This window comes from Muntiacus reevesi, chromosome 1 (genome assembly GCF_963930625.1).
Source record: "Muntiacus reevesi chromosome 1, mMunRee1.1, whole genome shotgun sequence".
Classification (NCBI taxonomy): Eukaryota; Metazoa; Chordata; class Mammalia; order Artiodactyla; family Cervidae; genus Muntiacus; species Muntiacus reevesi.
The window spans coordinates 217,365,204-217,392,874 of NC_089249.1; the positions used below are offsets into that span (position 1 = coordinate 217,365,204).

Consider the following 27,671-nt stretch of genomic DNA (forward strand, 5'->3'; position numbering starts at 1 on the left):
AAGACCCAGGCATCTGCAGCTTGTGAAACTCCCCAGGGGTTAACAGCATGTGTACCAGAGTCGGTGAACTTGCCTTGGAGGGTGATGCTCGCTCAGGTCCACACTGCGCTCACCTGGGATCTTTAAACTTTTCTATGTCCTGGCTGCACCCATGACGATCACCAGGACCACTCAGCAGATTTTAGAGTTCCCCAGGTGATTCAGATGGAATCCAGGGCTGGAAACCACTTTCTTCAGAGGATTTGTGAACAGTCCTGAGGGATGTGACTGCTGAGCCCAACTTTCTTGCTGGAACCTGAGATGGGCTTCAGCACCATCGTTTCAGTCTAGTTGCAAATTTCGCTTTCAGGTCACTACCTTCTCTCTCCCTCTTATTAACTGTGTGACATGGAGCCAGTAGGAGAAGTGCTCTGTGGCTCCTGTCCTTTTGACTCCTGGCCCCATCAGGTGCATCTCTCCTCTCTAAGCACCCACGGCCTTAGTTTGAGCCCAAGTCCTTGATTTCTCCCTTTGCCTCTGCCTCAGCCCCCTCCCTCTCCCTCCCAGTTAACCCCCACCCTGCAGCTGGAGCAATCTCTTTAAATGCAATCCCCATCCTGTCTCTTCTCTGCTCACAACCCCCAGCAGACATGGAGACTCTTGGAACCCTTGGAGGTTGCTGATGGGAATGTGAAATGGTGCAGCCACTGCAGAAGCCATTGTGGCAATAATTCAACTCCTAGGATTGCCCGAGAGAAATGAAAACAAATGTCCACACAAAGACTTGGCTGCAAAGGTTCACAGTGCCTCAAACTGGAAGCAATCCAAATGTCCATCAATTGACCGATGGATAAACTACGGTATATCCCATCAGTGGAATGCTAATACATACAACACAGATAAATCTCAGAAACATGATGTCATGGGAAAGAAACTAGACACAAAACATCATGTAATGTATGAATTTGTATGAAATTTCTAGAAAAGATAGATCTATAGAGACAAAAAGCAGATCAGTGGTGCCTGGGGTTGGAGGTAGGATTGGGGATTGACTGGAAATGGGAGCAAGGGAAATCTCTGGACTGATGGAAAGGTCTTAAAACTGGATCATGGAGGTGGTTGCACAGCTGTATCAATTTACTAAAAATCAAGAAACAGTACACTTAGAATGGGTGAATTTTATGATGTATAAATGATAATTCAAATAAAACTGTTTTTAAAAATCTTCCTATAGCTTACACAGGATAGTGAAGAAGCTCCTTGCCTGGCATGCTGAGCTTCCCTATATGTTCCTTTCCAGGACAACTCCCAGGTTCTCACGCCCCATGGAATGCTTACTTTCTTCAGTCACAGACATGGCCCCTGGGTCTGAAATTTCTCATTTCCACAGCCACCTTCTCACCCTGGAAAACTCCTTATCCTTCAGGACTCAGAGCAAATAACACTCATTTGAGAAGCCCACATCACCCTTACCTATTATCAAAATATTATTTGCTTACACATTAATCTTTCCCATTATGGCAGTGCTTTTATTTTTTATTTTTATTAAAAATTAAAGAACTTTTTTGCCGCACCACATGGCATGCGGATCTTAGTTCTCCACACCCCCTGCATCTGAAGCATGGAGTCTTAACTACTGGACCACCAGCGAAGTCCCACAGCAATGCTTTTAAAACTTAGGCTAATGGGTTGTGAAATCAACTTCATGTGGTACAACCAGCATTTAAAAAAAAATGAAACAGAATAAAAAATAGAATGCACTGTGAGTAGTAAGCCCTATGAAACTATTGTTTTACCTTTTCTGAATGTGGACTACATGGCTTTTCCATACTCTCTGTTGATGTTTAAAAAGTCTGAAAAACGCTTAATTAGACAGGGAGTTCCTTGAGGGCAGGCATTGCGCTATGTCTTTCTGTAGTCCCTTCTTCAGCACGGGGTTGGAACCCAAAAGTCACCCAATATAGTGTCTGCTCAACGAAAGAGTGGTTTCGTGTGAATGTAAAAGTCTCCCCCAAACTCAATTATATATCCATTTGTGTCTTATATTTCCATGACCACAACCCACACATGGATTTTAAAAAGTTGTTTGTTAGCTCACAGTACACCTTCTCCTATAGTTAGACAGGCAGCAAGTTAGGTAAGAAGTTCAAATAATCACTGTACATCTGAGTTGTAAGACTGACTATAATTTTCAAGTACACTTTTGACAGTTAAGACATACAACATAAAAATTAAAATATAGTAGCAATAATTCAGACCTAAAATGCCTGGCAACACTGGCTACCTAATTGCAGAGTCTGGTGCAAAATGAAAATCTGAGTCCCCTCATTCAAAAATTAGGAATTTAATGATAACAGAGCATTACACCAAAGAGGGGGCCCTCTGAGTGCAGGGTCACAAGGTCTCACCCATGAAAGTTAGCTCTGACCCTAGCTCACAAAGACCTCATGAGACCTGGGGTGAGGGGGAGTTTATAAGTGCTTCCTCTTGGTTTTAATGGTGTGGGGCACAGAAGATCTCATTTAACTCCTAATGTATAGAGGGTTCAAAAATGCTTTAGAAACAAACCAAAAAATTGCCAAGGAACCTCTAACTGATAATACAGGTTTAACATGTGACACTGTTTGCCCAGATTTTGGGAGTCAACCTGCCCCAATGCATGGCAGTGACAAAGGAAACCCCTCAAATGTTTGACAGGGGCCTCAAATCATCCATAATGGAAGGATTTGGGCTTCAAAAGAAAGTGGACTTTGTAGCCAGAGCATGACTAGGCAGAGGGTCCATCAATAAGCTCAAGCCTCAGTTTCTCTGTCCTGAATCCCCATCTGTTTGGCCAGGCCTTTGACTTTCAACCTGACTCCCCCGCCCCCACCACCCCATCTAGTGGCCTGTCTTTGGGGTAATCCAACTGATGGCAAGTCCTGCAGCCTCATCCATCCACCCAGGTTGGCTCTTGTTTTCTCTCTTCTCCTTGGCCAAACCCACAAAATTAATGGGAAAAGAGTCTGAACTCAGTCTGTCTTTGTCTTATGAAAGCCTGGGGGCTGTGTGTGGTCAGAAAAGAGGAAGAAGCTTATCTCAAGCACAAAAGTATAAGGTACTATGTGCTGGTAATTCCATGAAGAAAATTGCATTTGACTTGTTTGTACAAACAGGTTTGCAAACTTAGATGGGAACATTCTTTAAGATTACCCTCCCCTCCACACAACTTAAAATGTCATCACATTTAAATTATTTGGAGCTTCATTCGAGATACTTCCTACCCCCAGGCACATCAAAAGCAATTTTCCAGAGTGAAGTTCTCATGAATCTGGAATTCCTAGGCCTGTATCTCTCCCTCACTAGGAGCTGGGGCCACCGCCCACAGCGGGGGGAGCCACAGCTCACTTCTTGCTGGCACAGGGAATCATAAGTCACCTAAGGAATCTTAGAGATCATCTGGTCCTATAGTGATTGTGCTTAGTCACTCAGTCGACTAAGGAATCTTAGAGATCATCTGGTCCTGTAGTGATTGTGCTTAGTCACTCAGTCGACTAAGGAATCTTAGAGATCATCTGGTCCTGTAGTGATTGTGCTTAGTCACTCAGTCAACTAAGGAATCTAAGAGATCACCTGGTCCTGTAGTGATTGCGCTTAGTCACTCAGTCGACTAAGGAATCTTAGAGATCATTTGGTCCTGTAGTGATTATGCTTAATCACTCAGTCATGTCCTACTGTAGCCACCAGGCTCCTCTGTCCATGGGGCTTCTCCAGGCAAGAATACTGGAGTGGGTTGCCATGTCCTCCTCCAGGAGATCTTTCCAACCTGGGGATCGAACACAGGTCTCCTGCATTGCAGGTGGATTCTTTACCATCTGAGCCACCAGGGAAGCCCAAGAATACTGGAGTGGGTAGACTATCCCTTCTCCAGGGGAACTTCCTGACCCAGGAATCGAACCACGGTCTCCTGCATTGAAGGTAGATTCTTTACCAGCTGAGCTACCAGGGAAGCCCCTGTAGTGATTAAACCTTGTTTAAAGCAGTAGAAAGCTGCTCTTTAAATAGAAGACATCTTGCAGAGGTCCAGTCTATAAAAGAATCAGAGTGGAACAGCTCTGGCTGTTACTGGGCACAGGGAACCTAGGCCTGACTTCCTGCATCCCTTTCGTTACCCAGTCCACTGTCTCACCAAACCTTCCCTTGTCTCCAGGCCAGTGATATTTCCAGCACCCCAGGCTGCCTCTCTGTTTCCTCTTAGTTGCCGGGAATTTCTGGCTCTGAAAGATTTGAAGCAGGTTGTGCATCTGTGTGGTCCCAGTGCAGTCCCATCTGTGCCACTGCATTCACTCAGGCCTGTGTGGCCTGCAGTCCTCAGTTAGAGAAAGCTCATCTGCATGCCTGCACCCCAACCCACCTACAGCGTTTCCCTGAAACCCATTAGAGGCACAGAAATGGTACCCATGTGAAAACACTTACCATGTGCCATTTTGGCTCGAGGTAGCAAACGAACCCTACATTTAAAGGGAGCTGAAATTTGGGAGAATTGAGCATGCCACCAAACTCAGTACTGAACCCCCTTCCTAAGGAAGGTGATTCAACACCAGACACGTAGGGACCAATGCTCTATGACCACCTGACTTCTCTTTGTTCAGATTCTGGCCAGAGTTTTAAAAAGTTAAAACACAATAAAAACTTTTAACTGTACAGTTCTATGAATTTTAAGACATTCATTGATTCTTGTAATTCTTGTAAGTAATTGCTACTGCTTATAGGATAAAGGGGGGCTTCCCTGGTGGCTCAGACGGTAAAGAGTCTGCCTGCAGTGTGGGTTCGATCCCTGGGTTGGGAAGATCCCCTGGAGAAGGAAATGGCAACCCACTCCAGTATTCTTGCCTGGAAAATCTCATGGGTGGAGGAGCCAGGCAGGCTACAGGCAATAGGGTCGCAAAGAGTCAGACATGACTGAACGACTTCATTATAGGATAAAGGAGGGCTTCCCAGGTAACTCAGTGGTAAAGAATCTGCCTGCAATGCAGGAGACCCAAGTTCGACCCCGGGGTCAGAAAGATCCCCTGGAGAAGGGAATGGCTACTCACTCTAGTATTCTTGCCTGGAGAATTTCATGGACAGAGGAGCGTGGTGGGCTACAGTCCATGGGGTTGCAGAGCTGGACATGACTGAGCGACTAACACATAGGACAAAGGACGATCATTTCCATTAAAACCCCAAAATTCCCTCATGCAATTCTTTTGCAGTCAGACCATCCCTTACCCCAACTCCTGGTGACCACTGGTCTGTTCCCCATTACTACCATTTTCCCTTTGCAGGATGTGACATATAAATAAATGAAATCATACAGTATATAACCTTTTGAAACTAGTTTCCTTCACTTAGTATATTTAAGATTCATCCAAGTTATTACATGCATTAATAGTTTGCTCCTTTTTCATTGCTGAGTAATATACCATTATATGAATATACAAGTTTTTTTTTTTAAATCCATTCACCCACTAAGGGACATTTGAGTTTTTTGGTGATTATAGATAATGCTATTGTACATATTCATATGTAGGATTTTGTGTAAGCATATGTTTTCATTTCTTTGGGATAAATGCCTGGGAATAGTATTGCTAAATCATTTGCTGAGAATAAGTTTACCTTCCTAAGAAACTTTCAACCATCTTCATTCTCATTAGCAAAGCAGGAGAATTCTAGGTGCTGTACATCCTTGTCCACTTGACGTTGTTGGTATTTTTCTAGCTACTCTAATAGGTGTATAGTGGTATCTAATGTGGTCTTAATTTGCATTTTCCTTATGACTTATGATGTCAAGCATCTTTCCATGGGTTTATTTGTATTCCATATAACTTTTGTTTATTTATTTATGGACTGCTCCATGAGGCTTGTGGAATTTTAGTTCCCCAATCAGAGATTGAACCCAGGCCCTCAGCAGTGAGAGCTGAGTCTCAACCACTGGACTTCCAGGGATTAACAACTTTTGCCTATTTTTAATCAGGTTCTTTGTTCTCTTATTGTAGAATTTTGAGAGTACTTTGTATAGTCTGGATACAACGCCTTTGTTCATTATATGATTTGTAGGTATTTTCTCCCAGTGTTTGGGCTGTCCTCTCATTCTATTTAGGAAGTTCTTTACAGAACAGAGGGCTTCCCTGGTGGCTCAGCTGGAAAGGAATCCGCCCGCAGTGCAGGAGACTGGGTTTGATTGCTGGGTTGGGAAGATCCCCTGGAGAAGGGAAAGGCTATCCACTCCAGTATTCTGGCCTGGAGAATTCCATGGACTGTATAGTCCAGGGGGTCACAAAGAGTCAGACACGACGGAGTGACTTTCACTTTCGCAGAACAGAAGTTTTACATTTGGCTTATGTTCAATTTACTGGTTTTTAAAAAACGGATTGCACTTTTGTCATCTCTAAGAGCTCTCTGCCTAATCCAAGATCGTGAAGATTTTCTCTGATGGTTTCTTCTCTAAGAGTTTTAAGTTTTACGCTTGGTATGTATACCTCTGATCCATTTTAATATTTCGATATGGTCTGAGGTTTAGGATGGGAGGCACTTTTTTTGCATATGTAAGTTCAACTATTCCAGAACCACTGTTGAAACCACTGTCCTTGCTTCAAAGAATTGCCTTTGTCCTTTTGTCAAAAACTCGTTGCCTCTATTTGCCTGAGTCTGTCTCTGGGCTCTCTATGCTCTTCCATTGATCAATGTGACTATCCTTTTGCCAATATTACCTTGTCGTGATTGGTTTCCTCCAAATTTGTCCTTCTTTTTCAAAACTGTTTTCACTATTCTAGTTCCTTTGCCTTCCCATATGAATTTAGAATACAGTTTTTGATATCTATAAGGAATCTTAATTGGATTTTGATCGGGATTACATTATATCTACAGAACAATTGGGGGAGAATTGATAGAGAATACTGACTCTTTCAGTTCATGAATCAGGTAAGTCTCCCCATTTATTTAGTCTTTCTTCGACTTATTTCATCAACATTTTGTAGTTTTCAGCAGATATTTTGTTATATTTATGTCTAAAATAGGAGGGAGTATTGTAAATGGGCCGCATGTTAAATTTCAGTTTCCAATTATTTTTTAGTGTTTACCTTATATCCTATAATACAGCTCATTTATTAGTTCCAAGAGCTTTTTATTGATAGTTCTTTAGATTTTCTATGTAGCCAATCATGTCTTATATGAGTATAGATAAATTTATTTCTTCCTTTCCAGCTTGAATGCTTCCAATTACTCTTTCTTACTTTATTGCACTTGCTAGGACTTTCAGTACAATAATGAATAGGAATGCTCTCTGTCTGATTATAGGAGAAAGCATTCAACTTTTCACCATGTGGTATGATGTTAGTTGCAGATTTTGGCAGAGGCTCTTTATCAGTCATTCTAACCCCTGATCCCTAACCCTGAAGACCACTGATCTATCATTACAAGTTTTGCCTTTTCCAGAATGACATGCAAATGGAATAACAGCTTTTGAGATCTACCTCTGGTTTTAGGTTAAAGGCATTTCTTTCTATTTCTGAGAGTCTCTTTCTACTTCTCTTCTAGCTTGTTAAGAGTTTTTATTGTGAATGAATGTTGAATTTTATAAAATTCTGTTTCTGCATCCATTGATATAATTGTGATTTTTCTTATTTAGTTGTTAACATAGTGGATTTCATTGATTGATTTTAGCACACTGAACCAATCTTACATGGTCAGAAATTTTTAAGCACAGCATCTACTTTCTACCATGTAATAAAGTTATCTAAATGTGTGCTATCTCCCCATGAGGGTTTGGGCTTCTTTTTATTCAGTCAACTCAGGTGTTCTGAATGCCCACTAAATTTCAGGCAACACTCAAGTTCATATACATCATCTTATCTAATTTTCACAACAGCACGAGAAAGTAGATATTATTATTCTCATTTTACAGTAAAGAAAACTAGAGGGTAGAAAAATTAAGAGGCTTATCTTCCTCCCACCTAGGTCTCCTAACTTCATATCCAGTATTCCCCCTGCTTCAGTAGCAGCCTCTAATTTATCTTTTAACCCACACCAAGTTCAGCATGGTGATGGCACACTGCAAAAAGCAAACACTGAATCAGTCAAACAAATGATCGTGCCTCTCTGCATGTAAACCAGTTGTAAAAAATTCCTCTTGCCAGGTTTCAGCGTAGTAATGGACTTTCTTATACATCATCCAGGAAACTTACCACTAAAACTAACTTCCAGTGACCTAGCCCCAGAACAAGAACATGAGAGTAGCAAGTTTTTTACCTATTGGGTCTCAAAGAAAAGAGCAACTCCACTCACAGGCTTCATCATTTATCTCTACTCTTGACTCATAGGTGATGCTGAGGAAGGAGGATACACAGCTAGAGATGGCTGGGTGGGTTGCAAAGTGAACAAACCCAGCAGGCACAAAACTCCTGAAGCCAGACAGTGGTGAGTCCTGGAAGTGCTGTGCATCCTTAAGGACAAATCATTACAAACTACCCATGTCTTGTTTCTCAACAGTGGAGGTGAATGTCGTGGGCATAGTATAAGCAGAATGTCCCTTATTTATCACATCTGGACTGATGATGAATTAATAGGTGAAAAAGTCTCTCATGATACCCATATATACTAGATATATAAGGTGCCTTCTGAAAAAGACTGCCAACAAAGTTCAAACATCTATCCAACAACCATATCTCCTTCCCACCTTCTTCACCAGCTGAACTCAATTTAGTCAGAGAGGACATGAAGATATTTCAATTTCATGAAATGTTGGTCTCCACTCTGGGTCCCAGGCCCATATGACTCTTGCTTTGAATTGGAGATACAAGTGCCAGCCAAGTATGGCTGCTTCTCAGAGACAAACCACAAATGATACTTTATCTCCTTTAATCCTCACATGATGTAGGTACTCTTCTATCCCGATGTTACAGATGGAGAATTGGGCAGAGAGCTTAAATAATTTGCCTTACATCCAGTAAACTGTACTGTCTTACTGCCTCATCTTATTTGCCTCTTATTTAAAAAAAAAGAGACATGGAGAGAAAATGTATTACCTACACAGATTCAAAATAGAAATTTCAGGAAAGAACATAGGAAAATAACTATGAAAGAAATTGAGTCTTAAGTTCAAAAAGTCTCACTGAGAACCAAGTAAAATTAATAAGAAGAGATCTATCTTGAGATTTTCAGAAAATTAATGGATTGATATTTCTCCGTATCTGAACATAATATATTTTTTATAGGTGGCCATATATTAAGTTACAATATAGCTCCAATATCAGAAAGGATATAGGCTGACCATTAGGCTCTACAACTAAAAGTAAATAGTAAAAGTTTAAATGTAAAAAGAGTTCATAATTAAAAAAAAACCTATTAAAATGCTTAGGTCCAAAAGAAAAATCAAAGCTTCAATTGCACATAAATAAACCATATATATATTTGGAAAGCCTATTTAAGAATAAACAGAGTAAAATAAACAGCAAAAGTTAGAGGTATGAGAGACAGGAAAATGTAGAATACCACATACAACTCAAAAACCATTTTTTAAATTTATTTTTTATTGAAGTATAACTGAATTACAATGTTGTGTTAATTACAACTGTACAGCAAAGTGACTCAGTTTTATATATATATATATATATATATATATATACACACACACACACACACATTCTTTTTCATATTCTTTTCCATTATGGTTTATCACAGGATACTAAATATAGCTCCCTCTGCTATACAGTAGGACGTTGTTGTTTATCCATCCTTTATACAACACCTTGCATCTGCGAATTCCAAACTCCCAGTCCAACCCTCTCCCAGTCCAACTCCCTACTCCTCGGCAGCCACCAGTCTATTTTCTATGTCCCTGATTCTGTTTCTGTTCCACAGATAGGTTCGTTTGTGTCATATTTTACATTCCACATATAAGTGATACCATGTGATATTTGTCTTTCTCTTTCTGATTTACTTGACTTAGTATGATAATCTCTAGTTTTATTCATGTTGCTGCAAATGGCATTATTCCATTACTTTTTATGGCTGAGTAAAGCTTCATTGTATATATGTACCACATCTTCTTTATCCATTTCATCCGTCAATGGGCATTTAGGTTATTTCCTATCTTGGCTATCATGACTAGTGCTGCTATGAACACAGGGGTGCATGTATCTTTGACTTACAGTTTTGTCTGGATACGGGATTGCTAGATCATATGGTAATTCTATTTTTCATTTTCTGAGGAACCTCCATACTGTTTTCCACAGTGACTGCACCAACTTACATTCCCATCAACATTCCCTTTTCTCCATACCCTCTCCAGCATTTAAAAAACATTTTTAAAAGAAAAATAAGTATTATGAAAATTGGCCAGTCTGGGGTTCAACTAAGGTTTTAAGCATGTTGCTTGAGCCATTTAAGGAATAGACAATTTTAAATTACTCTAACCTTTTTTACATCTTAAGAAATATAGAAATCTTCCCAGTTCTATTTACTAGCTACTATCATCCGTCATACTTTTGGTAAATATTGACCAAATATCTTTCATGTGAAAGACACCTGGCCAGGCAGAGGTTTTAGTGGTGAACTAAAGACAGACAAGGCACCTACCATCATGATGCCAAAAGTCCATGGGAAAAGCAAGAATAAACCAAAAGTCATATCAACAATTAGTTATAACACCCTTGTTGTTGTTCAGTCTCTCCGTCGTGTCTGACTCTTTGCAACCCCATGGACTGCAGCACACCAGGCTACTCCTCCCCAAGACCCCAGTAGAAGCCAGCTGGGCTCCACATTAATAATTAGTTACAACAGAGGTCACTGCTATCAAGAAACTTCAAAGAACTATGAAAGAGAATAACCAGAGGAAACCTAACTACTATATGTAGGTTGATGATTTAGGTAAGGCTCCCCAACAGATGACTCACACTTAACTAGCTGACATGCAACAAGAAGAGATATGGAAGGTGGAGGGAAGAGCATGTGCAAAGGCCCTGGGGCAATAAAGAGTTTTATGGGCCTGAGGAGACCTCAAGTTGAAACAGGAGGGAAATGGGTAGGGCACAACCTTTAGAAGAATGGTAGAACCACTGTGGATAAAACACAACTGATTACACCCAAGATGGTAGAAGATTAGACTTTCAGCAGACTTTGAGCCTTATTACAAGCTCATTTTAATACATTAACAAGCTAAATGACATCCCATAGGCACCATGACAGTTCTGAGGCTAACTATAAAAGGTCAAAAAGTGTGTGGTAGCCCAAATCATGGAAATCCTTGTGCCTTCTCCAAAATAGCTAGAATAATCCTTCCATGTATTAGCCTAAAAAATTACTGAGCTCATAAAAACTAACCACCCCATATTTTAGGACTGCTCTCACTTTTTGAGATGGACCACATTCTGCCTATGGAGCAGATGAACTGGATATACACAAGCAAAAGAATGAAGCTGGACTCTTACCTCACATATGCATGCTTAGTCGCTTCAGTCATGTCTGACTCTGTGAACCCATGGACTGCAGCCCGCCAGGTTCCTCTGTCCATGGGATTTCCCAGGCAAGAATACTGAAGTGCGTTGTCATTTCCTTCTCCACCCTTACCTCACATCATATGCAAAATTAACTCAAAAAGGATCAAAGATTTAAATTTAAGAGCTAAATTTAGCAGAAAACAGAGGGGAGATTTTTTTAACCTTGGATTTGGCAAAGGTTTCTTTTTTCTTGAAGGAATGTGCAGTGTTTATTGTAAGGCACCGGACAAGGAGGCCAGGGCAGCTAATGTTCAAAAAACCCAAACTCTCTGATCATTTTCAGGGAATGAGTTTTATAGGCAAAATCTGAGGTGAGGTCTGCAGGGTGTGTGACCTTCCTCTGATTGGTTGGTAGGGAGATAACAGGAATCTCAATCATCAGCCTGTGGTACCAAATAGTCTGGTGTCCAAGTGCTTGTGCTCAGCCTGAAGTTACCATCCTCCACCTAAGTGGGGGCCTTAGGTCCTGTAGAAGAACTCAGAAATTTGTATCAGATTGTTATGTATATCCCTTGAGGAGGAACCAGGACCCTTCCCAGCATTGCACCATTGTTTCTTGACTACCTTTTCATTGTTTCTGCATTCCCTCACTCCTCTAAACAGCAGCTGTTTGAATCTGGCAGTGGCTTCTTAAATATGACATCTAAAGAATGAGTAACCAAAGAAAAAAATAGCTGAATTAGACTTCATCAAAATTAAGACTTTTGTGCATCAAAGGATACTGTCAAGAGAGTGAAAACACAACCCACAGAATGAGAGAGAATATTTGTAAATCATTTGTCTTGTAAGAGTGTAGTATTCAGAATGTATAAAAAACTTTCACAACTCAACAAAAAAAGAAAAATAACCCAATTAAAAGATAGGCAAAGAATTTGATTATCTCCAAAGAAGATATACAAATTGTCAAAAAAAACATGAAAAACTGCTCGACATTATTAGTCATCAGTGAAATACAAATCCAAAGAATGAGATATCACTTCAAAACCACTAGGGTGACCATAATTTTTTTAAAAGGAAAATAGTAAGTGTTGGAAAAGATATAGAGTCAACTGGAACATTCATACACACATTGATGGTAGGAATGTAAAATGAATCCGCTGCTTTGAAAAATAGTTTGGCAGTTCCTCAATAAGCTAAATATAAAATTACCACATGACTCAGCAACTCCATTCTTCCATCAAAAACAGGTCCATTGTTTGAAAACAGATACTCAAGCAAATACTTGTACATAAATGTCCATAGCAGCTTTATCACAATAGCCAAAAAGTAGAATTAACCCAAACATTCATTGATGGATGAATGGATAAAGAAAACGTGATATCTGCATACAATGGGATATTATTCAGCCATAAAAGAATGAAGTACAGATATATGCTAAAACATGGATGAATCTTGCAAACATTATGCTAAATAATAAGCTAGTCACACAAGACTGTGTACTGTATGATTCCATTTATATGAACTATCCAGAGTGGGTCAGATCCATAGGGACAAAGAGTGGTTACAGAGGCTGGAGGTAGGGGAGAATGGGAAGTGACTGCTTCATAAGCATGCAATCTCCATTTGGGGTATTAAAAAAAGTTCTGGAACTAGATAATGGTGATGGTTGCACAATATTGTGAATATACTTAATGCCACTGAATCATACACTTTAAAACAGTTACAGTGGTAGCTTTTGTGTGTATTTCACCTCAATATTAATATTTTTAAAGCTAATTAAGCAACTTACACTTCTGATTCTAAAACTCAATAGACATTTTGTGTAAAAAAAAAGTCCATGTGACTGTTAGGACAATAGGTGGGGCAGAAGTCTAAGTGGAAGTGGGGAGCCCAGGGAAGTGCAGGGGAAAATGAGGGCAGAGATAGCTTTGTGAAATGCAGGAGATATGATGATTCTGGATTCCTGGCAAGTGGGGGAGGGAGGAGGATGATTAGTGATATCAGGTTCAGTTCTGACACCCAAACTTTATAGCTATATGGATCAGTGTCACTTATTAGTGGCACCTAATGTCCTAAATAAAACATTGAATATCCAATTTTAACACAGACTAAAAGAATAATACATGGTGTCCAAATCTTATTCATTCTAGAATTGTAAGGATGAAATTTCAATATGAAAGCAATCCTTTCTTTTCTCGCTGATCTGAACTATTTTACTTTAATGATTAAAGTGAAAAGTGAAAGTGTTACTTGCTAAGTCATGTCTGACTCTTTGCAACTCCATGGACTGGAGCCCTGCCAGTTCGTGGAATTCTCTGGGCAAGAATACTGGAGTAGGTAGCCATTCCCTTCTACAGGGGATTTTTCCAACCCAGGTATCGAATCCAGGTCTCCTACACTGCAGGTAGATTCTTTACCATCTGATCCATCAGGGAAGTCCCACTCTTAATGATACGCTATACTAAATTATACTAAATTCTGTTCTTGAGTTTCTGAAATTTCTATTGTTTCATTGATTTGACTGTTCTTATACTGATTACACACTTTCATTTTCATTATTATATCTTTATAATATAATTTACTATCTGATAACCTAAAATCCCTCCTTTTGAAACTTTTTCCTTTTAAAATTTTCTTGGTTGTTCTTAAAATATTTATTCTCCTAGATAAAATTTAGACTCATTTTGTCAAATTCCCAAAATATCTCGTTAAGATTGATGGAAATTATACAAAATGTACATATTAATTTGAAAAGAGATGACATTTAAAGTAACCAGCTATTGACCTCTATGGTATTACCATTTGGAACTCCTCACTACCTATTTGGAGAAGAAAAGATTATAATCCACATTCAGCATCTGGCTAGATGAAGTATAGAGAGTTTAAAGATTTAAGTGTAAAAAATTAAAACTTTGAAGTACTAGAAGAAAATATTTGTGATGTTGAGAGGCAAAAGACCTTTCCAAGATATGACAATAAACATAGGTGTCATGAAGAACAAGATTTAAAATTAAAAAAACCCCACAAATAAACAAAAAAGTTAAACCAGAATAAATAAAATTGGAAGGTGTTTTAAAAATTGAAAACTATTTTGCAAAATAGGAAAGAGTTAAAATATCCAGTGGAAAATTTAAGAAAGTAACAAATAAACAATTCCAAAGGAAGTACAACTGTCCAATAAACATATGAAAAAGACTGCCTCTTTAATTACATGAATTACAAGTCAAACAAGACAGGTTTTTACCTAAAAGTTTTCCAATGTATATCTTTGCTAACATTGTAATAAATATCCAGTGCAGAAGACACAAGTCAGAGAGAATACTTACAAACAAGAGTCTTTCTTTCCATTAAAAAAAAAAACTATTTATTTTTTAATTGGTGGAAAAGCACTTTACAATTTTGTGTTTGTTTCTGCTGTACAACAGAAATCAGTCATAATTATATATTTATAAATATATTATATATATATATATGTATGTATATATGTATATAATCCTTCCCTCCTGAACCTCCCTCCCTTCCCCCCCATCCCACCCCTCTAGGTCATCACAGGCTGGGCTTCCTGTGTTATTTAGCAACTTCCCACTAACTATCTGTTTTACATATGATAGTGTGTATATGTCAATGGTACTTTAATTCGTCCCACCCTCAGCTTCCACAACTGTGTCCACAAGTCCATTCTCTACTATGTTCATCGATACTACTTTTCTAGATTCCACATATATGCATGAATATATGATACTTGCTTTTCTCTTTCTGACTTACTTCACTCTGTATAAGAGGCTCTAGGTTCATCCACCTCACTGCAACTGACTCAAATTTGTTCCTTTTTATGGCCGAGTAATATTCCATTGTATAAATGCCCACAACTTCTTTATCTATTCATTTGTTCAAAATGTGTAAAGATTTAGTTATAAACATGGTCATACAATATTATTTAAGATAGCAGAAAATTGAAAATAATATACATTTCCAAAAATGGGGAATTGTGTGAAAACAATATTTAATGCCCTAAAAAGTTAACATAGCATAAAACTGTTATGTGGAAAATATTTCTAGTCAATGTAAAAAAAGGGAAATGAAAAGAAAGAATGAAAGCAAAAGAAATTATATATACATTTGCTTAAAACTTCAGATAGAATACAGACCATAATATTACCAGTGTTTATGGTTCACTGAGGGAAAAATTATAGTTGAGTTTAGTTTTCTTTTGGCTTCTCTCATTTTATACAACTATGTATTACTTTTTCCAACAAGAATAAAACAAATTTTTTCCATGGATAATTTTACCTTTTTTTACAACAACAAAAATTCAGAAAATCATGATACTCATAGGTATTAAAAGTTTTTAAACACTGTTAATGGCATTACAAATTGGTGTACAACTTCTGAACATCAATTCTGCAATATTAAAAACTTCATTTCCTTTGAACTTATGAATCTATCACAAAGAAATAATTCAAACACTGAAAAGGTTATGCATATGGAAATAAAAATGTTCACTGCAGAGCTATTTGTAAATATGAAAAATTAGAAGCCCACCAAAGTATCTCATAATAGGAGAGTCATAAAATAAAAAATGATATGTCTAAAGAATTGGCTAGAAGTTTTTGGAAAAGGCTTTGGAACCCATTGAGATAAAAGGCTGTTTATAAACTATAATTAAAATTATAAGAATAATTATGCTTATGATTAAAAAATACTAGAAATAGGGACTTCCATGGTGGTCCAGTGGTTAAGACTCTGTTTCCAAAGCAGGAGTGTGTGGGTTTGATCCCTGGCTGGGGAGCTAAGATCCTACATGTCATAGTGTGGTTTAAATAAATAAATAAAATACTACAAGGAAATGTTATAAAAGTTGATGATAGCTTTTACGATGTAGTATTAGACAAGATTGTTTCTTACTTTTCTCTGTTTTCCAAATGTAGTCATATTACTTTTATTCTTTTTACAAAACTGTTTATTGAAGAGAAGAAAAAGAAGAGGCAAGTTAGGTGGCAAGATAGAAAATGTGATGGAAGCAGGAGAATGTGAAGGGTCTGAAGTAAGGTAGGGAGGGTGTTGATTAGCCTGGTAGGGACCCTTGGAATGCAGGGTTAAAGGGATTGACCCAGGTTTCTAGCTGGGGCAGTGAGCGGATGGTGATGCCTTAAACCCAGAAAGAGGACATGGTTTTTATGTCAGGTTCTCAAGAGGCTGATCCTGCCTGCCTTGAACCCAGCACTGTTTTCCCACATGTCTACCACTGGGAGATGGTCATGGGAAGAGGAGGAGGACCTAAGCCAGGCTGAATCCTGTGATTCCTTGAAAGCAATCAACTCTTACCTTCTGGCCAAGGCTCTGATATGAGGTTTCTGGCTCAGAGTCTCTACAGATCGAACAATGATGACTATGTCTTTCAAGCTTAGTGAATAAAGCTGTTTTATACACTTGGATGCAAAAATCACTTTTTTCCCTTTGAGAGGAAAGCATTAAAAATAATGCTTATTAAAGTCAGCTCAGACAGGATAATTACAGGCACAACAGTCCCAGCCTAAATACAGCTTTCAAACTGGAAAGATGCCGTACCTCCCCCACTCCTCCCCATCTTTTTAGTTACTACTTTTCCTAATTAGAGAAGTGGTCTGAGAGACAGGGAAGGTTTTGTTGTCTGGTCTTAATAAGAAAATTGATACATAAAGCACTCTCTTCTACAACTCCTGAGATAAAAGCATTGGCACATGATCATATCCAGAGCTATTAAGCAAATGATGTGAACCGAGGTGCATTGTTTGTATCCAAATGATCCTTTCATTAGAATCAGCCTAGTTGTCATCAATCAACATGTACAGGCCTCTACTGTGTGTCTGGCACTGTCCATGCACTGAGATGGTAGCAAAAACAATCAAAGTTCAACCTCTACCAATAGTGTCTACCATATCTTAGCAAATATCAAGATGACTGAGCACTTTCCTGGTGGCTCAGTGGTAAAAATCCACCTGCCAATGGAGGAGACGTGGGTTTGATCTCTCCTCCAAGGAAGATCCCACATGCTGTGAAGCAACTAAGCTGGTGAGCCACAGCTATTGAGCCTGTGCTCTAGAGCCCCGGAGCTGCAACTACTGAAGGCCTCGGGCCCTAGAGCGTGTGCTCTGCAACAAGGGGAGCCACTGCAATGAGAAGCCTGTGCACCACAACTAGAGAGTAACCCCTGCTCTCTGCAACAAGAGTAAGCCTTGCACAGTGATGAAGACTCAGCACAACCAAAGAAACCAAACAAATAAAGTTTATTTTAAAAAAAGATGCTGAGTCTAGGTTTTGCCTCATCACCATAAGATCCACTTACCATGAAAAGGCAACCTCCCAAAGCAAGTCCCAGAGAATAGGCAAGGCTGATTTGGATATGGTAGTTACATACCTTCATGACCCTACAGTTAGGCATGATACCAGATCCTGAGCCTTTTCACACCTGTTACCAGCCCCCACCCCAACACCAAAGTAGGTCACAAATGGGCTCAGACACAGGGATATCTGGTGATATGTGGGAAGTGTCATTTTCATATACCAAGTATGCCTCCAATTGCTAGTTGTCCCCAGTGTTTATTTTAGAAGGGCATAAACCCTACATTTCCCAGTTTCCCTTGCAGTTAGGAGTGGCCATGTGATTAGTTTATGGCCAATGGCATGTGAGCAGAAGTCATGTGAGCAGTTCCCTGGGCATGATCTTAAAGAGAATGTGTGTGCACCCTGCCTTCTCGTTCTCACTTCCTGCAGGCTGAGTGATCAGGCAATGATGAGAGCTGCAGCAGTCTTCTGGGACCATGGGATGACACCATGTGTTGAGAATGGTAGAGTCTCAGTACACTGAGAACCTGGGTGAACAATACCTTGGTGCCACTGTACCACTGCTTGTATTGTTACACAAGCAGAAAACACATTTTCATAACTATAGTATTTAGTAGTCTATGTTGTAGCAGCCTGATCTGTATCTTTAACACACTAAAGATGACTTTAATAGATATATTAATAATAACATCCGCCATTTGTTGTATATAAGCCATGTGCCATGCAGTGTGCTAGATGTTTTCAATATATATGATTTCATCTGATCTTTCACAATAACTCTATTAGATAGTTATCATCAGTCCTATTTTATAGATTAGGAAACTGATGCCCAACGAGGTGGACAACACTGCAATGAACTGTTGACAGAGCCATGGCTTGAACTCAAGTGTTTAAACTTTCGATTTTGGGCTCTTCCTATTACCCTGCGCTGGGTACTTACTTGCTCTAAGTGAGTTATTTTTTTCTCTCTACCAGGTTATTTTTAAGAGCATACCACTTCGAAGTCAAAATTTCTGAGCCACAAATAGTATAACGAACTACAGATCTCTCTTTGATTAAAACTAAATCCTATCAGAACTGAAATTTCAACTTCTACACTGACTTCATTTTCAAACCAAGGTTTTCTATTAAAAAGAAGAAAAAGGGAAACCTTTAAATCTATCAAACGGCTATTTATGTTTTAAGAATTGGTGTTTTCAAAATACACTCTCCCAAAGGAGAAACATCAGCTCACGTAATTCCCAAATCCAATTTTCTTGTTAAATCAGTATAATTCTTATCTATTTTCATTCGCTATCCAAGTTTTAGCTCAAAACTCTGATTCTCAATATAATTGTTTATTTAGAAATCCCAAGAGAATCAGAAACAATGAAAGAATCCAATAATATGGTGACATAGAAATTTAATATAAAACTGCAAGGAAATCCAACCAGTCCATCCTAAAGGAGATCAGTCCTGGGTTTTCATTGGAAGGACTGATGCTGAAGCTGAAACTCTAATACTTTGGCCACCTCATGCTAAGAGTTGACTCATGCTGATGCTGGGAGGGATTGGGGGCAGGAGGAGAAGGGGACGACAGAGGATGAGATGGCTGGATGGCATCACTGACTCGATGGGCATGAATTTGAGTAAACTCCGGGAGTTTGTGATGGACAGGGAGGCCTGGCGTGCTGCGATTCATGGGGTCGCAAAGAGTCGGACACGACTGAGCGACTGAACTGAACTGAACTGAAATAGCTTTCCGATGTTAAAATAACTAAGTTAGAAGAGATAATGACAGAAAAGATCTTAATTCTATTCTATTTTATCCCATCCTATTTGAAAATACAAGATACCTAGGAATAGATTTAATAAGAAATTTACAATATGTACATGAAGAATCTTAAATCTTCTAAGAGATACAGAAGAAGACTTGAACCAATGCAGAAGCCCCACGGACAGGGAAGCCTGGTGGGCTGCAGCTCATGGGATTGCAAAGAGTCAGACAATACTGAGCAACTAAGCACATGAGCACCATCCCATCATATACTAAAATGTACAATAAAATCATGATAATTAAATCTAGCATTGACACACAAATAGAAAGATCAATGGAATACAATAAAAAATATAAAAAGTAGACTTTATAAAATGGACTATAGTTTTCCCCTTGTTATTTCTGTGCAGGATAAATTTCAAGACCCACAGTGGGTGCCTGAAACCTAGGATGGTATCAAACTGTGTATCCATATTTTTCTCTATATATGCATATCTACAATAAAGTTTACCTTATGAATTAGGCATAATAAGAAGCTAACAACAATAACTTATAATAAAATAGGACAATTACAATAATTACTGTAATGAAAGTTATGTGAATATGGTCTCTTTCTCTCCCCAAATATCTTCATGTACAAATTTAATGCCTTTTCCATCTTAAACGAGGCATTTAGCAGACACAGTGGTCATAACTTTTGTAGTCTGAGGTGCGAAAGCAAAACTAGCACAAATTTCTTTTTTCTTCTTCACAATTTCATGGATAAAAGATTCATTCTTACTGTAGATCTTAGCAATCTCAGGATACAATCATACATTTTTTGCTTTCCTTCTTAAATTGAGAAGTTTTCACCTTTCACTCAAAGGAAGTACTTTACAACTATTCTTTGGTATATCTAATTTATCAGCATCACAACTCTTGTACTTTAGGGCCATTAATAAGTAAAATAAGGGTTAGTTGAACTCAACCACTCTGATACTGAGATCTGATCTGATAAGTGGCTACTGAGTGAATAACAGGTGGGATATGCTGGACAGAAGGATGATTCATTTCCTGGGTGGGATGGAACGGGACAGTGTGATTTCATCATGCTGTTCACAACAGCATGCAACATAAAACTTATAAATTGTTTATTTGTGGAAGTTTCCATTTAATATTTCAGACTTTGGAAGTCCTCAGGTAACTGAAACCATGTAAAGAGAACCTGGGGATAAAGTAGGATGACTGTTTATAAAAATAAGAATGTTTAGAGACTAAAACACTAACATAAGCAAAATCAAAATAATAATGACACACAGAGAAGAAATATATTCAACTCATTTAACAAAGAGCTTATTTTCCTCATCCACAAAGACCTCCCACAAATTGTTAGGAAAAAGCCCAATAATCTAATAGAAACAAAAGCTACAATGACACAATTTACAGAAAGGAAATGATGTTCAACTTCACCCAAAATAAGAGTGCTGCAAATTAAAACTTCCCTGAGATACTATTTTTAACTCTTGAGAATGGCCCAGACTCATAGCACACTGATAATACACTGAAGCAAGGGTAAAACCAGGAGTGTAAAATGGTGCACCCTTGATAATAGGCAATTTGTTAACATCCAGCAAGATCAGTAATATGTGTGTGTCCTTGACCCTTGATATCCACTGAAATTACTCAGATGCATATATTATGAATGGGAAATGATGGATACATGAATTTATTTCATGGTATTTTTTGTAAAAGCAAGCAAGCAGATACACTTAAACACCCATAAATAGGGGACTGGCTAAAGCTAGCAGGGCCTATCCATGCAAAGAAATATTATACAGTTAGAAAACTGAATGAGGAAGCTCTTTACACACTAGTAGAGAAATATCTCCAATATTGTTAAATGTATTGTTAAATGAAGGAAACAGGTGCAGAGCAGCATGAGCTATGTGTTCCCATGTTGTACAAAAGTGGGAAAAGAGATACATACTAATATATGCTTTTATAGTGTAAAACATCTCTGGAGACATGTACAATAAAACTAAAGTACCAGTGTCCTGTGGGGAAGATGACGGCACACCTGGACAACACCATACACAGTACATCCTACATACCTCAACATTTTTTCACCTACTAAATTTTTTCAGCCATTAAAAAACAAACATACTGTAGCACTTCACTTCTTATCTCACTGAACCACTCACTTTCTGGGTACTTTCTATGTACATGGTACTGTTATAAGTGCTATGGGGTAACTGCAATGTGGATCTGGAATCTTTTTCCAATTTTGCTTGTTAATTGCAATATCCATCCTCAGGCACCCATATTTTACGTTCTAGTTGGACATAAAATCCGCCCCTTAATTAAAAAATTTCAACTTTGATAGAATCCCAGAGCACAGAGCTAAGAGGATTCTTAAGAGTGGTCCACAATATATTTATTAGAGACCAGTTCATTTTTTCAGTCAACCAGTTGGCCATGATGAAGACGAAAGTTCAGCCTCAAGATGCTGCTGCTGACTGATTTTATTCCCATTTCACAGATGATGAAACTGAGGCACAGTGAAGGAAAATGATTTGCCCACAGTCACTTTCTTTTCCTCTGGTAGTGCCAGAGTAGGGATTTAGATCCAGGGAGTCTGTCTTGTCTCTCACCATGATTCCATACTGATGCTCAGAGGCCACTCCCTGTCATGCGTGTGTTGAACGAATAGATATTAAAATAAAAGAAAAAATCACCCCCATTATTTCAGGAGCTTCTGTTTAGGAATGGGGGTATAGCTACTATTTGTGCCCAGGTAAATACAGAATAAAGTCATTTCATAGAGTTCAAGTATCACACTCTCAGAATAAGGAGACATTTATTTTTGCTTTTGCAAACTTTCTTTCTCTCTTCACAAAATGGAGCACAGTAATTATTACATTCAGACTCAACATTTGGGTAGTTAAGTAGCAGTCCTGAAAAGTGATCACAGATGAAGTTGAAAGGGCTTTTTTTTTTTTTTACACACAGCCCTCCCCCCTTCCTCTTCTCTCCCCCCACCCCCATCCCACCTCAAATACTGGGTTAACAAACTCAGGCAATGTTTGAGAATTACTGACATGAAATTAAAAAGCTCATGATAGTACTTCATTCAAACCAATTTCTAAATTTAAAAGCCTATAAAAAGCAGCTCAGATCAAAAAGTGAACAAAATGACCACTTTATGATTATCAAATGTACTAATAACTTAGCCCATAGGCCTGCACATTGTCAGCTGAAACACACCTGTGTGAAAGCCAGATCCCCACAGCACCCCAGCAATGATAAATGGGCAGAGGTACTCAGCTGAGTGTAGCCAGGAAGAAGTAGAAGGCTGGCCTTTGGGTGAGACATTTAATGTCTGTAGGCCTCAGTTTCCTCATCTGTAAAATGGAGATAATAATACCCTTTTTTACAGAATGGTGAGGCTCAGATGAGCAAACTTGCTAAGGACTAAGAAGCTGGCTCCCAGCAGGGACTCGGCATCAGCAGTCTCTTCTTCCCAACTCACAGGATAACTATAGACAACACATCCTCCCTCCTATGAAGGCAGGAATCACTCCAGTGTCTACCTCTGTCATCACAAGGCATTCTCCCTGGCTGTCATCTCTCTTATTAGAAGGACATCAGTCATAGTGGACTAAAGGTCCACCTACTTCACTATGACCTCATCTTAACCAATTACAGTACATCAACAATGGCTCTATTTCCAAATAAGGCCACATTCTGAAGTAGTGAGGGTTAGGACTTTAAGAAATCTGTTGGGGATGCACAGTCCAGACTGAGCAATCCTTTATTGAGTCCATCGATGTAAGGGTGACAAAGAAGACCAAAGCGCTTGCTCTAGACCTTTCCTGCTTAGCGTCTCTTTGGGTAAAAGAGAGTCTGGCACAGAGAGATGCTGGGAGGGGCCAGACAATGTTTACTCTGTGTATGAGGATCAGCCTCAACTTTGGCAGATCCAATAGGGTGTGAATCTCAGGACCACCACGTACACCCTGTCTGACCAAGAGTACGTCATTTACCGATGTGAGCCTCAGTTCCTCCTATGTGAAAAGAATAACATCACTTCACTATCTGGATAAACACCGACACATACACATGCCCAGAGCACGTAGTCCATTTTTTCTCAAGTAGCAAAAGTGCAGAAACTTAGAGCCATTAATTCTGTCTTGGTAAAAAGCACCATGATTTACCCAGTTGACCAAACGGGAGATTAAGGGATAATCCTAGGTTCCATTCTGCTCCAGTCTTCACACCCAAGCACAATGTCATCCCCCTCCTTATTATCTCTTTAAGGTACTTCCCCTGTGTCATTCCAGCCTAGTATCTTTCTCCTGGAAAGCTGTGGCACCTCCTACCCATGCCCCACAGACTGTCAGATCAGAGGAGCCAGGGGAAACAGACCCCAACATCACTCCCTTGTCCGAAACTCACCTCAGTTCAGCACACCCATCAGAAGAAAGCCCAAACCCCATTTAAAGCCATTCCAATCAGTTTGTCATTGGTATAACTCGACAAAAATAATTTCATGTGTATTTAAAAGAATAAACAGACAAGAATTGGCTAAAGTGTTTTTGAAAAAGAAAAATAACAAGAAAGTGATATGAACTGTTAAGGAATATTACCTAGCCATAGAAATTAAAACAAATTGGAAGGGGTACATATTTTGGAAAAAAAGGTGTTCATGTACCAAATAACTTCTTGTACAATTCAAGAGAGAAACAGGCTGCTCAGCAAATGGTTTTGAGAGAACTAGTTATTGGGAAGATCCCCAAGTTAGATCTTCTCCTCACAATTGTGTACCATAATAAATTACAGATTTAAAAAGTAGTTAAAAATAAAAATAAATAAGACTTCCATATTTCCCATAAGCTTCTTTTTTCAGGTGCAGAGACCAAACCTTCTTTATTTCCTTTTTTAAAAATTAAAAAAAAATTTACTGGGATATAACTGCTTTACAATAGTGTGTTAGTTTCTGCTGTATAATGAAGTGACTCACCCACAGGCATACATATATTATCCCCTCCCTCTTGGAAAGGCCTCCCTCCCATCCCACCCCGTCCTTTATAGTAAACAAGTATTCCTTTTAAAATAAGGGGAAAGAAACAATAAAGATGGAAAAATAGAGGAAGTATTATATAAACTTGAAGGAAAGAGAGGTAAATATTTAATATCAGGTGGGACTCTCTAAGTATAAAAGCAGTGGAAGAAACAGATCAACAAATTTGGTTAATTAAAATTTTCAAATTTTATAACATCAACCCTCCCCGTAAAATTGAAAGTCAAATGCCAAGTGAGAAGAACATTTGTAACAAACAGCAAAGGATAGTTGTCCTTAAGATATTAAAAATACCTTGCAAATTGGGACTTCCCTGGAGGTCCAGTGGTTGACCCTGTGCTTCCAATGCAGGGGCGAGGGTTTAGTCCCTGGCTGGGGAACTAAGATACCACATGCCAGGCAGTGTGGGCCCCCCCCCAAAAAATATTGCAAATCAATAGGGAAAAAAACACTTAAACTGGACTTCTCACCCCAAAGACAAATCAAAATAGAACTATAACTGTGAAATAAATATATGACTGATAATAGTGAAAAAAAAAACCCCATTAACCACAAGGTACCCTGTTTTTGATCTGTTTGGTAAAGAATAATAACATTAGTTATTAATAGTAATGAAAAATGTTGATCAGGGTGCAGGGATGCAGGTTCTTCCAAGCACAGATAGTTTTGAAAAAGGCTCTGGGAACTATGTGGCCAGGGAGGTGGAGGGCAGGGCAGGGGGCGCTTAGACATGTCCACCACCCCTGACTGTCTCATGTCACTCCTTAAAGTCTGGCCTAAAGAACTGATTAGAAATAAAAGACAAAGGCAAGGATGTTTATCACAGCATTCTTTATAGTAGCAAAAATTTGAAGGCAAGCCTAATGTCCACAAGGAGAGAAATTTCTATATCAAATAAGAACTATCATGCCCCCATCAGAAAGATTTTCCTTAAGGTCCAAAAGAAATGCTAAAAAATATGTTTAGTAATCCTATTGTTGGAGGCAGTGTGACACTAATTCTGAGACTGTTCTATGTGTATGTATTGTATGTATGTTCGTATGTGTATCATAGGATAAACAAGTGAATTTGGTGTGTGTTGTTGAGAGGCAGATTTTTCAGCATAAGAAGAAGATCATATGAAATAAATAAACAAACAAAACCAAAATGAATGAACAAACCAAACCAAACAAAAACAAACAATGTAGATACAGAGAAGAGAGTAGTGGCTACCACAGGGTAAGGGAAGGAGGAGGGCACGATGGGTAAAGAGATCAATTGTATGGTGACAATGGTGACTGAATTTTTGGTGGTGAGCACACTTTAGTGTAAACAGAAGTAGAAATATAATGCACAAGAAAATTTATGTAATGTTGTAAATCAATGCTACCTCAATAAAAAATAAATTTAAATACAAACTTTTAGCCCTGAATTTAAACATGTGCTCCGGGTACATTTTATCTCAGAAACAGATAAACATTTTCTAGTTCTTTCCACTGACAAGGCCTAAAAAGAAATGACTAGCCAATAGCTACTCACAACACCCAGATTATGATCTCCATATATTTCCTAATTAAAGGAATATATAAGATGAGTCTGGACATGGTCACAGTAAGATCAAATAAACTATCAGAAACTACAAGGGTCATAACAAAAGGACTCATGACTCAACTTGAAGAGCTTCCCTTTGACTAAAGATAGGGCCACATCAGGCATCAATAAAAATAAGTGCAATGCAGTCATCAAGACAGTATGGTACTGGCACAAAGACAGAAATATAGATCAGTGGAACAGAATAGAAAGCCCAGAGATAAATCCATGAACCTATGGACACCTTATCTTCGACAAAGGAGGCAAGAATATACAATGGAAAAAAGACAACCTCTTTAACAAGTGGTGCTGGGAAAACTGGTCAACCACTTGTAAAAGAATGAAACTAGAACACTTTCTAACACCATACACAAAAATAAACTCAAAATGGATTAAAGATCTAAATGTAAGACCAGAGACTATAAAACTCCTAGAGGAGAACATAGGCAAAACACTCTCCAACATAAATCACAGCAGGATCCTCTATGACCCACCTCCCAGAATACTGGAAATAAAAGCAAAAATAAACAAATGGGACCTAATTAAACTTAAAAACTTTTGCACTACAAAGGAAACTATAAGCAAGGTGAAAAGACAGCCCTCAGATTGGGAGAAAATAATAGCAAACAAAGCAACAGACAAAGGATTAATCTCAAAAATATACAAGCAACTCCTGAAGCTCAATTCCAGAAAAATAAATGACCCAATCAACAAATGGGCCAAAGAACTAAACAGACATTTCTCCAAAGAAGACATACAGATGGCTAACAAACACATGAAAAGATGCTCAACATCACTCATTATCAGAGAAATGCAAATCAAAACCACAATGAGGTACCATTACACGCCAGTCAGGATGGCTGCTATCCAAAAGTCTACAAGCAATAAATGCTGGAGAGGGTGTGGAGAAAAGGGAACCCTCTTACACTGTTGGTGGGAATGAAACTAGTACAGCTGCTATGGAGAACAGTGTGGAGATTTCTTAAACTGGAATTAGAACTGCCATATGACCCAGCAATCCCACTTCTGGGCATACACACCGAGGAAACCAGATCTGAAAGAGACACGTGCACCCCAATGTTCATTGCAGCACTGTTTATAAGAGCCAGGACATGGAAGCAACTTAGATGCCCATCAGCAGACCAATGGATAAGGAAGCTGTGGTACATATACACCATGGAATATTACTCAGCCATTAAAAAGAATTCATTTGAATCAGTTCTAATGAGATGGATGAAACTGGAGCCCAGCATACAGAGTGAAGTAAGCCAGAAAGATAAAGACCAATACAGTATACTAACGCATATATATGGAATTTAGAAAGATGGTAACGACAGCTCTATGTGCAAAACAGAAAAAGAGACACAGATGTACAGAACAGACTTTTGGACTCTGTGGGAAAAGGCGAGGGAGGGATGTTTCGCGAGAACAGCATCAAAACATGTATATTATCTAGGGTGAAACAGATCACCAGCCCAGGCTGGATGCATGAGACAAGTGCTCAGGCCTGGTGCACTGGGAAGACCCA

General features: G+C 38.8%; 1 protein-coding gene across 1 annotated transcript in view; it reads right to left on the bottom strand.

Moving 5' to 3' along the window:
• COL23A1 (collagen type XXIII alpha 1 chain) overlaps positions 1-27,671 on the bottom strand; it is a 378,625-nt gene that overhangs the window by 209,511 nt on the left and 141,443 nt on the right. The window lies entirely within an intron of this gene.